Below are 12,591 nucleotides of genomic sequence, written 5' to 3'. Positions count from 1 at the left end.
GCCAGGGCAGGCTGGGGCGGTTACTGTGCTACCCGCAGAAATGTGATATCCCTTTTACACTTAGGGACACACACACTTTTACCCAATCCATAGGGCTCCAGGCGTGACCCTGTAAATTTAAACTCCCACCCTTACCCAATTCCTGGGGCTCAGGGCATAATTCCCTGCCGGTATGCAGGATCCATGCCACTGAAAAAGCCTGACACACTAATATTCTTATTCTCTATTTATTTACAATTACCAAGAAAGGAGAATACATGCTAAGCACACAATATTATGCTCACCAGTCCTGCTAAGGCAAGCGGGCAGACTTCCACAGTTGGCACAGACAAAGTCACTCTCTGGATGCTGGTTGCTGCACCTCAGGGTCTTGGGGGGCTCCTGGGGGTGCGTCCTTTAGGTGTTCCTTCTTCCCTCTTTGATGTTCTGTTCTTCTTCCTCCCCCTCTTGATGTTCTGTTCCTCCCTTTTCCCCCGCTTGGACCCCAGTTTCTACGTAGTGAAACTGAGTCCTGGTTAGCTATACCTTGACCATTTATTTTCATACAATTTTGCTAACCAAGAATAGCCCACGGAAACAGAATTACCTAACCAAACATAACCCACCACCTTAACTGATTTGCACCTAACAAAGTTAATTATACAGCAGACAGGAGCAACTACAAACCAGACAAAAAATGTACAGAAAACAGTATACAGAAAAGAGTAGAAAAGTGAAGACAATCATCAGAGAATGCTGGTTCCACCCCAGCCGTTGATAAGTCGTTGCCTGCTGGATGAAATGCTGTTAATTAAGTTTACTTTACCCATCTTGTGATCTGTTTAACAGTGGGTGGCACTAGGATGTGGTCTTCCTCTTAACAGCCTGATATACTACTATTGTGCTCAAATGCAGATGAAATGTGAGGATGTGACTTGTAGCTTCACCGTTAATGGCTGCTGCTCTTTAGTCCGGCTGTAGACAAGCTAATGGCCTCTCAAAATGGCTGGAGAAACCATAGTGGTTATACTGTTACAAGTGCACCTGAGAAGGGAGGGGAAGGAAGTGTGGGGCAGTCCCTCCCCCCACCTCCTAGGCAGGCAAATCTGGGTGCAGGGGCTTCTTCTTCGAGTGCTTGCTCATATCTATTCGAGCTCGGTGTGCGTCCTGCAGGCACAAACTGTTGGAAAGTTGTACCCTAGCTGCTACCCATCAGGTCAGCTGTGAAGCCCCCTGGTGTGACACCATTGTGGAGCTGTATATATGTGACCCAGCAGACCCGACCTCCCCTCAGTTCCTTCTTACTGCTCAAGCGGGCTGTTGGAATTGTGGAAACATACTTTTGGCATGACTCCCTAGGTCTTTCTTGTGTAAATAGTTGTAAAAGTTCATAGAATCATAGAACACTAGGACTGGAAGGGACCTCGAGAGGCCATCGAGTCCAGCCCCCTGCCCTCATGGCAGGACAAAGTACTCTCTACAGCACCCCTGATAAAAGCAACGAGGGATCCTGTGGCACCTCATAGACTAACAGAAATGTATGAGCATAAGCTTTCGTGGGCAAAGACCCACTTCGTCAGATGCAGGTCTTTGCTTTTGCAGATCCAGACTAACACAACTACCACTCTCATCCCTGATAGACATTTATCTAACCTGTTCTTAAGTATCTCCAGTGATGGAGATTCCACAACCTCCCTTGGCAATTTATTCCACTGTTTGACCACCCTGACACTTAGAAACTTTTTCCTAATGTCCAACCTAAACCTCCCTTGCTGCAGTTTAAGTCCATTGCCTCTTGTTCCGTCCTCAGAGGCCAAGAAGAACAAGTTTTCTCCCTCCTCCTTATGACACCCTTTTAGATACCTGAAAACCGCTATCTTGTCTCCCCTCAATCTTCTCTTTTCCAAACTAAACAAGCCCAATTCTTTCAGCCTTTCTTCATAGGTCACGTTCTCTAGACCTTTAATCATTCTTGTTGCTCTTTTCTGGACCCTCTCTAATTTCTCCACATCTTTCTTGAACTGCGGTGCCCAGAACTGGACACAATACTCCAGCTGAGGCCTAACCAGCGCAGAGTAGAGCGGGAGAATGACTTCTCGTGTCTTGTTACAACACACCTGTTAATGCATCCCAGAATCATGTTTGCTTTTTTTGCAACAGCATCACACTGTTGACTCATATTTAGCTTTTGGTCCACTATAACCGCTAGGTCCCTTTCTGCTGTAGTCATTCCTAGACAGTCTCTCCCCATTCTGTATGTGTGAAACTGATTGTTCCTTCCCAAGTGGAGCACTTTGCATTTGTCCTTATTAAACTTCATCCTGTTTACCACAGACCATTTCTCCAACTTATCCAGATCATTTTGACTTATGACCCTATCCTCCAAAGCAGTTGCAACCCCTCCCAGCTTCGTATCATCTGCAAACATAATAAGCTTACTTTCTGTGCCAATATCTAAATCATTGATGAAGATATTGAACAGAAACGGTCCTAGAACAGACCCCTGCAGAACTCCACTTGTTATACTTTTCCAGCAGGTTTGAGAACCGTTAACAACTACTCTCTGAGTATGGTTATCCAGACAGTTATGGACCCACCTTATAGTAGCCTCATCTAAACTGACTTTGCCTAGTTTTTTTATAAGAATATCATGTGAGACCATATCAAATGCTTTACTATAGTCTAGGTATACCCCCATCTACTGCTTCTCCGCTATCCACAAAGCTCATTATCCTGTCAAAGAAAGCTTTCAGATTGGTTTGACATGATTTGTTCTGTACAAATCCATGCTGGCTGGTCCCTATGCCCTTACCACCTTCCAAGTGCTTGCAGATGATTTCTTTAATTACCTGCTCCACTATCTGTAAGGAATGTGGCAGCAGGAACGCAATGCTGCTGAAGGCTGGAAGGAATGTGTCTCCCAGAGATCATTTGCATGAGAGTACAAAGGGGTGCATTTGTGATACTGAGGCTGGGAGGAATGTGTCTCCCAGAGATCATTTGCATGAGAATGCAAAGGTGTGCATGTGTGATACCTTTCAGGCAAAGCCTAATGGGTAGCAAGTAAGCCATGCGATTTTGTCTATTGTAAACACAGTGTTGTAAAATCACAATTTATGCTGATGCTCAGTGTGGGAGTTGTGGGATCTCACCAGTGCTCTGGGTTGTTGTGGAGGACAGGGCAGTTGCCATAGCTGCGTAAGACATTGATTACACAGGGCTCCCTGGTTTAAAGCATTGTAAGGCAGGAGTAGAAGAGTATTAGTTGGGGGTGGCCTCCTGAGTGCCTTGGCTCTGCCAATGCCATATAGCTATAAGCCTGGCTTGACTCGTGTTCCCCACCTGTTGAAAGATAGAGCTGGATACTAGGGTTTTCATGAAACTCCCCACTGGATGTACTGAGAGCTGAAATCACTGAGTGGCTGCTGAGGCCAGGCAGAGCTGAAATCACAGGGATGTGCCTGAGTGCACTCCCCAGCAGATACTGGTGGGTGGCTGGTAGGAGGAACAGCAGTGGATGATGGTGACCAGCGGGTGGCTGGTAGGAGGAGCAGTGGATGGGGTGACTGGCAGGCGGCTGGTAGGAGGAGTAGCCAGTGACTAGCAGGTGGCAGTCAGTGGGATGCTGCAGACAGGTGGGCAGCTAGTACTGCCCTGGTGATATATCTGTGGGCTCTGAGTCTGGGACTGCCCCGCGAGAGGTACACCCTGTAACTGTGTGTGGGGTAAAGGCCAAGAGCCCCAGCAAGGGACTTGGTTCTATAGCGTATGGGGATGGGATCTTGTTAAAGGGGTTTGTCTCTCCTTTGCTTAGATACACTGCATCTGTCACTGTAAACCTGGGGTAGGTGTTGGTCGATAAATAAGCTTGTGATGATTTCACGATCACTTTCACCCAAGCTGCCTTCCACTTTCAAATTCTCTGCCAATTCCTCCCTATTTGTTAAAATCAAGTCTAGAACAGCTTCCCCCACCCCCGGTGGCTTTTTCAACCTTTTGGAATAAAAAATTGTCTCCAATGCAATCCAAGATCTTACTGGATAATCTGGGCCCCGCTGTATTAGTTTCCCAACATATATCTGGATAGTTGAAGTCCCCCATCACCACCAAATCCTGGGCCCTGCATGACTTTGTTAGTTGTTTAAAAAAAGCCTCATCCACCTCTTCCACCTGGGTAGGCGGCCTGTAGTAGACTCCTAGCAGGACATCACCCTTGTTTTTTTACCCCTCTTAGTCTAACCCAGAGACTCTCAACACATCCATCTCCTACGTCCATCTCCATCTCAGTCCAAGTGTGTGCATTTTTTATAAGGCAACACCTCCCCCTTTCTTCCCTGTCTATCCTTCCTGAGCAGGCTGTACCCTTCAATACCAACATACCAGTCATATGTATTATCCCACCAAGTTTCCATGATGCCAACGATGTCATAGTTGTAGTTATTTATTAGCGCTTCCAGTTCTTCCTGCTTATTACCCATACTTCTTGCATTTGTATACAGGCATCTAAGATATTGATTTGATCTTGCCTCCCTGTTTTGCCCTGACCCTCTTTTTACTCTGACATTGTTGCCCATGCTGCCTCCCATTTCTGACCCATTACCCAGGTTTCCATGTTCTCCACTTACCTGTGGGCTTGGCTCCCCTGCCCCCGTCGAACCTAGTTTAAAGCCCTCCTCACTAGGTTAGCCAGTCTGTGTCCAAATACGGTCTTTCCCCTCCTCAAAAGGTGAATGCCATCTCTGCCCAGCAGTCCTTCCTGGAATAGCATCCTGTGGTTGAGGAAGACAAAGCCTTATGGAGATACCATCTTCGAAGCCAGGCATTCACCTCTAGGATGCACCTCTCTCTGCCTGGGCCCCTACCACTGACAGGCAGGATTGAGGAGAATACCACCTGTGCCCCAAGCTCCCTCACCCATGCTCCCAGAGCCCGGAAGTCACTCTGCTGTAGCATAGCCATTATCTCTAGTGTTGGGCAGTGGGCCAGTGGGGAAACTATTTCCTTGCCCTTCCCATCTCCCTTTCAGGGGCTGAGGGCATGAAACAGTCCCATGTCTTTAAGTGGTGCAGCTCCTGCTTGAAATCTATGCCAGTGAGTGGCCCTCATAAATCCTGTCTCCAATGTTTGGGTGAAGCTCATCAAACACATAAGTGCCATGTCTTCAGGGGTTTTTATATTTGGCTGTCTATGGTATAAGTTACAAGAATTCCTAAGGAAGCTGCGGGAGTAATGAGAGGCCCATGGATACCAGGGTTTCAATTGGGATCTGCATATGGGTCCTGATGGCAGCACACGCATCCCATCCACAATCCAGTATTAACTGGGGAATTCATTGGTTCAATTACAGTGAAAATGTGGTACCACAAGAAATACCAGCAGTGAACAACACCCTGCAGGGAATCTTCTTTCTGATTTTGGCACAGGTATGGGTAAATATAACCCCCGGAGATCACGGATGCACTTACCAAGTATCAGCCTCTGGAGAAGATAGAGGAGGAATGAACCCCTCCTGGAAAACCGAATGTACACACTGTCCCCTCTTTCAAACCAAACCCAATGGAAACTAGAACCATCATAATCTGGATTAATGAGACTATCCCAATCGGAAATGTAACATTTCTGATTACTTATAGCCCAGATTCAACTCCCATGGCATTCCCTCACTTATTCCGTAGACAGCCAAATATCAAGGTTTACATAGCCCCTTTAATCTCAACACTTCATATTATGGTTTACTGGGATAAAAATAATCTAGCCGGGATGAGACTAGAATGTGAGCCATACAGCACTCCTATCTTTAAAGCTTGGTACCAATCACTAGCACAAGAAAATAGTCACCCCCCCACCCCCCACAAGGCTCGCAGTATAGCTGGCACTATATTAGGAGGGATAGGTACAGGGACTGGAATCTTAAACTCTATTGACCTAGAAGCTTTAAGAAATAAAGCAAGTGCTGTTGAAAATTTGCTTTACCTAGTGACTCATGGACAGGAATCTCAAATTGCTAAATTGGTTCAAACCAGCATAGACACTTTTAACCTACAATGGCAAACACAGCAACACTTTAATCACACTTTTGGGGCAGAGTACACACCGTGAGGAGTAGAACTGCTAAGATTGCTTTAGCCTTGTGGTGTTCCAAACAGCAGATTCTCTCCATTGTAATGATAGGAAGAGAGATGGATTGGGTAAGAGGCAAAGATACGATGGATCTACCGGCAATGCTCCTCTTAAAGAGAAAAAATAGATCCAGAGAAGTGATTATTCCTCTTTATATGGCTTTAGTGAGGCCACATCTGGAGTACTGTGTCCAGTTCTGGGCCCCCAGTTATAGGAAGGATGTGGATACACTGGAGAGGGTCCAGCGGAGGGAGACCAAAATAGTTAGGAGGCTGGAGCATATGACCTATGAAGAAAGGTTGAGGGACTTGGGACTGTTTAGTCTGCAGAAGAGAAGACTGAGGGGGGACTTGATAACAGCCTTCAACTTACTGACGGGAGGCTGCAAAGAGGCTGGAGAGAGGCTGTTCACACTGGTCACGGATGGCAGAACACGGAACAGTCTCAAGTTGCGGTTGGGAAGGTCCAGGTTGAACATTAGGAAAAACTTTTTCACTAGGAGGGTGGTGAAGCATTGGAATGGTCTCCCCAGGGGAGCAGTGGAGTCTCCAGCCCTGGAGGTGTTTAAGTCTGACCTCGACAAAGCCCTGGCGAGGCTGATCTGATGGGTTTGGTCCTGCTCCGAGCAGGGGCCTGGACTCGATGGCTTTTTTAGGTCTCTTCCAGATCTATTGTTCTATGATTCTATGATATGACTAGCCTGGCATACAAGTAACCTTTATGCACCCTGTGAGCTGGCTGGTATATGTAGTAAGTACAGGCCCAGTATGAGGCCTTAGGCCTGAACTAAAGTAATGTTCAAGACTTTGCTAACAGAAAGCAAAGTGCAGCTGTGAGCTAAAGGAATGCATTGCTCACAGAAGCTGGCAAGAGGGTTGATGTTGCATAAACATATCTACCTAGCATATTGAAGTATGAACATGGTACCAGAACACCCGACCCTGGAACATTCCACAGATAAGAAAGAACAGGACGACCCATCCCAATGACAGGGGCAAAAAGGTAATATGATGGATAGAGTTGTTTTGTTTGAACCAACATGTATAAGGTGAGAGGCGGCACCTGACTACGTAGAAGGGTTGTACCTCAATACGTCAGGAGTGATGTGTAAATTGTTTGTACCTGTGTATAAGAACGTACTTCTGGGGTGTGGTCTGGGTTCGGCCGAGGGGGCAGTGGAAAGTCCTGCCACTGACTGAGCCGAGTCCATTGACCGTGGGTGCATATTTGTAGTATGCCCTGACTTAGACTAAGTCTACAGGGAACTACTATTGTGTCCAATACGGCAATAAATCTGGCCGACGTGCCTTCACGCCTTACTGGACTCTGTGGTCATTGGGGGTTCTCTTTGGGTCTGCTGTGTCGGGGTCACCAGTGTTGTCAGATGCTACCAGCGTGGTGCTCTGCTCTCTCCAATGCTGGTATCACTCGGCTGCGTGCGTGTGTTCCCTCTGTGCGCTGCCCCAGTTCTGCAGATAGCCGACACAGCAGACCCGAAGAGAACTCCCAATGACCACAGAGTCTAGTAAGGTGCGAAGGTACGTCGGCCACGTTTATTGCCGTATTGGACACAATAGTAGTTCCCTGTAGACTTTTTAGTCTAAGTCAGGGCATACTACAAATATGCACCCACGATCGCCCCTCAATCGCCTCTTTGCCAGACTGAAAAGTCCCAGTTTCTCTAGCCTCTCCTCATATGGGACCCGTTCCAAACCCCTAATCATCTTAGTCGCCCTTTTCTGAACCTTTTCTAATGCCAATATATCTTTTTTGAGGTGAGGAGACCACATCTGCACACAGTACTCAAGATGTGGGTGTACCATAGTTTTATATAGGGGAAGTATGATATCTTTTGTCTTATTATCTATCCCTTTTTTAATAATTCCTAACATCCTATTTGCTTTACTAACTGCCGCTGCACACTGCATGGATGTCTTCAGAGAACTATCCGCTATAACTCCAAGATCCCTTTCCTGATCTGTCGTAGCTAAATTTGACCCCATCATGTTGTACGTGTAATTTGGGTTATTTTTTCCAATGTGCATTACCTTACACTTACCCACATTAAATTTCATTTGCCATTTTGCTGCCCAATCACTCAGTTTGCTGAGATCTTTTTGTAGTTCTTCACAATCCCTTTTGGTTTTGACTGTCCTGAACAACTTGGTGTCATCTGCAAACTTGGCCACCTCACTGCTTACCTCATTTTCTAGATCATTGATGAACAAGTTGAACAGGATCGGTCCCAGGACTGACCCCTGGGGAACACCACTAGTTACCCCCCTCCATTGTGAAAATTTACCATTTATTCCAACCCTTTGTTTTCTGTCTTTTAACCAATTCCCGATCCATTAAAGGATCTTTCCTCCTATCCCATGACCGCCTAATTTACATAAAAGCCTTTGGTGTGGGACCGTGTCAAAGGCTTTCTGGAAATCTAGGTATATTATGTCCACTGGGTGCCCCTTGTCTGCATGTTTATTAATCCCTTCAAAGAATTCTAATAGATTAGTTAGACACGACTTCCCTCTGCAGAAACCATGCTGACTTTTGCCCAACAATTCGTGCTCTTCTACGTGCCTTGCAATTTTATTCTTTACTATTGTTTCTACTAATTTGCCTACTACTGATGTTAGACTTATCGGTCTATAATTGCCAGGGTCTCCTCTGGAGCCTTTTTAAATATTGGCGTTATATTGGCCGTCTTCCAGTCATTGGGTACCGAAGCGGATTTAAAGGATAGGTTACAAACCACTGTTAATAACTCCGCAGTTTCGCATTTGAGCTCTTTCAGAACCCTTGGGTGAATACCGTCTGGTCCTGGAGACTTGTTACTATTCAGCTTATCAAGTGTTGGCCTGTGAACCAGTTTTTAATGGCATGCGGTGGGAGCGCAGCCCTCCCTGACCCCTCCGTGCAGCACAGGAGGGGGCCAGAGGATGGGGCTGTGGCCAGAGTACCTGTCATGGAGCCCTGCTGAGCCTGCTACGAGCTGGTTTCTCTCCCCTTCTCCCGTGGACTGTGGTGGGGGTGTGGGTTCTGACCAGGAGGCAGGGTGCAGGAGCAAGCTGAGGGTTGGTGTTTGGGGTCTGGGAGCGGGAGGGTGCAGGAACAGGCTGAGGGTGGGGAGGTCTGGGCGGGAGCAGAGGGAGGGTCTGGGCAGGAGAGGATGTAGGAGCAGACTGGATGAACTGGGGGCGCTTATCTCCCAGCAGCGTTATTGCTGCCGCCTCCCGCCGCTGGTGGTGGCCCCCTGCCTGGGGCTGGCAGCAGCTCCCTGCCCACAGCGTTATTGCTGCCGCCTCCCGCTGCTGGTGGTGGCCCCCTGCCTGGGGCCGGCAGCAGCTCTGTGCCTGGGGCCAGCAGCAGCTCACTGCCCAGGGCCAACTGCGACTCTGCTCCCAGCCTGCGGGGCTGCCTGCCAGACCGGCTGCAACCACAGAAGTTGCCGGACCAGGAAATCTGGGATAAGACATGTTCGACCTATATTAAAATCCCAGATGTTTTTAGATGTTTAAAAACCCAGCTAGACAGAGATTTAAAGGCCAGAACAGTAAAGCTCTGCACCTCAATTTGTTTGTGAATGAGGCTGTTGGAAGTAGGACTATTAGTGACTTTAAAAAGTATCACCAGCGCTCAGGACGTACATAGCAGTCAAAAGGTCAAATGTTGGCATTCCACCGCGGAAAGATTGCTCACCCCTGCCTGGCCCTTGTCTGCCTCCCGCTAGCCCTGAAAGCAGCATGATTAGGTGGTGGGATTGGATGCGTCACTGTGATTTGTCCTGTTGATGGCTGGCTAATCTCTGCCACCACGGACAGGCCTTTGGAAAGGCAAATGTCTCACTCTGGGTAGCCCATGAAGGGGACTTTGTAATCCCCTGTGGGGGTCTTCTCGTTCCTGTTACCAGCTAGCCATGCACGAACAGCAGCTCCCCCTGCCTAGCCCACACCTGGCAAAGCCTGGCTGGCAGCACTGAAGCAGGTTGCTTTGCTGTGGGACCAAGATGGAGGAAGTGAGGAGCACAGATTCCTGGGATCTCTGTTTGTCTGTTTAGCCCCGGACCCCCACCCCAACCCCAGGACTCCTGCCTTGTTCCCTTCCCCTTCAGGGCAGGACAGGAGAGGATTGATGTGAGCTGCTGGCTGTCTCTGCCTAGACCAACAGCTACATCTCCAGCTGCACATGCTGCCCAGTCCTGCCCGGCATCAGCACAGCAGGCTCTGGATTTGTGTACAAAGGACACAGACAAAGCATCTGCCCCAGAGCTGTTCCTCTCGGGGGCCTGGAAAGTGGAGCAGCGCAGCTCAGCTGGGACAGCAGCAAACTCTGCTGGAGAAAGGAGGCAAGCGCCAGCAGCAGGCAGAAATGCCTGAGCTGCCAGAGGCTGCTGGTAGGACAGACTGACCCCTTCAGAGACGAGCCAGAGCCCTGGGGCTTGCGCTGCCTGAGGGAGAGCGGGAAAGAGTGAAGGGTCTCATGTGCCACAGACTGCTGGGCTGTGGCAGGGGCTGGCTGTGTGCGCGACGGGTTTGTTTTAATGTGGGCGTGCTGTGTACGGAGAGCACCTGCTGGGCAAGGGTTCAGCTTCCGCTCAACCCAATACCGAGCCTCTGAGCAGAGCCATCCAGGGGACGATTTGGGGTGGCCACCCCAGGTCCCTGGGGCAGCTGCCCCTACTCTCGGCCTATGGCCAGCAGGGACCCAAGGGAGTAACAAGGGCTGGCATGGGGGAAGCAGGTGGTGGGAGCCAGAGTGGCCTGTCACCCTGCTCCCCACTCTCTGCCTTGGTGCTGCTCTCCTGGCACACTGTGTGCGGCTTCTCAGCAGCAGTGGGAAGCAGAGACCCCCCAGCCCCAGGGCCCTCCACCCTGGAGAAGCAGGGCACAGTGGGCAGGGAGGGGCAGCAGAGGAGGCTTCAAGGCCACTCTGGCTTCTGCCACCCATGTGGCAAATGAGAGGGCACCTCTACCGCTGCTGTGCAGAGCCCCCGGAGCCCCGCAGCGGCATTGCTTAGGTAAGGGGCGGAGCTTGGGCAAGGCATGGGACTGCTGGTGTGGGTGCACCGGGGCCCTCCACCTGGGGCACTTGAGAGGAGGGTTGCACCCCCTGCTTTGGGGCTGGCCCTGCCTCTGACCATGGCTGCTGGGTGGGACGGACAGGATTTCAGCCTTGCCGCTACCTACGGCCACGGTGGGAGCTGCTGGGCCCTTGGAACACCTGGCTATTTGAGTTAGGTGGCCAATGGGACGCTGAGCTGCCTGGAAAATTGGGCCCAGGGGCTTTAAAAGCTGTCTCTAAACTGAGAGTGACGTGCCTGTTGAGAAAGGAAACAAGTTTATAAAAGGTGGCCAATGTAATGCACACTATACCCGTTTTGTTGGTCTCAGAGAAGCCCTACCAGGTTTGTTTGTGACACCTCCAGGTCCCATTGTGCTAGGTGCTGTACCAAATCATTAGAAAATACAAAGCCATCTCCTGACGTATTTATCATCTAAGGAGACAAAGGGTGGCAGGATTATGACCTCATTTGTACAAATGGGTCACTGAGGCTCAAAAAGCCAAGGGCCTTATCTATATACTGGACATGGCTTCTAAAACACTTCTAGAGTGAGTCTAATGAATGTTCAAAGCTTCTGCAGCTGCAGGAGGCCCATCTAGGCCTTGTTTTGTCTACACTAGGGCTTCTATTGCTGGTAGTGGCAATAGTGGAAAATGTTTGTGTTCCTACTGTAGACAAGGTTTAGGAGACTTGCCCAAGGACACAGGAAGTCTGTGTTGGAGTCTTGACCACATGACCATCCTTCCTAACCAGCAGGTTGAGGTGTCTGTGTTTTCTCCTGCTTCATATTTCTTTTCACCCTTCGGGTTGTTCATTGCACGTGCCCTTAGTTTTGCTTTCCTGGGATATAGTTTAAAAGTTACAGTTGTACAGGGGGTACCTCAGGCTGAGAAGTCCCACAAACCAAACTGAAAATTAAAAGCCTAACCTGATCGTCTGACTACGCAACTCACTACTTCAGTTCAGAAATGCTACTCTCTCTTCCCATTGACTCACCTGGCTAGCACTTCCGGGAGCTTTCCAGGGACCCACTTTCTCTGGGTTTAACTCTTTACAGGCCATTTAGTTACCTGAATACTGGGATGGCTACAAAAGAGGGTCGTAGCCCTCCCTCCATCACTCAGTTTTCTATGGGGCCCCGAGGCATAGTGAGAGGGAAAGTGATGCTTGACCTTTGGGAGTCAAGTTTGCGATTCCCATTCACATACCATGAGAGACTTGACCAGCTCGGTCTATTTACCTTATCCAGCGGAAAATGAGGTGGAGACGTGACTGGTGTGTAAGTACCTCCCTGGGGAGAAAATACCAGGACCTAAGGGGCTAGTGGGGAAAGGCAGAACAAGAACCAATGGCTGGAAAAAGCCAGACAAAGTCAACCTGGAAATGTCACAACTTTTTAACACTGAAGGCACTTGTCACTGGAACCAACT

The sequence above is a fragment of the Carettochelys insculpta genome, chromosome 4 (assembly GCF_033958435.1).
Source record: "Carettochelys insculpta isolate YL-2023 chromosome 4, ASM3395843v1, whole genome shotgun sequence".
Lineage (NCBI taxonomy): Eukaryota > Metazoa > Chordata > Testudines > Carettochelyidae > Carettochelys > Carettochelys insculpta.
This window is presented reverse-complemented; position numbering follows the sequence as displayed.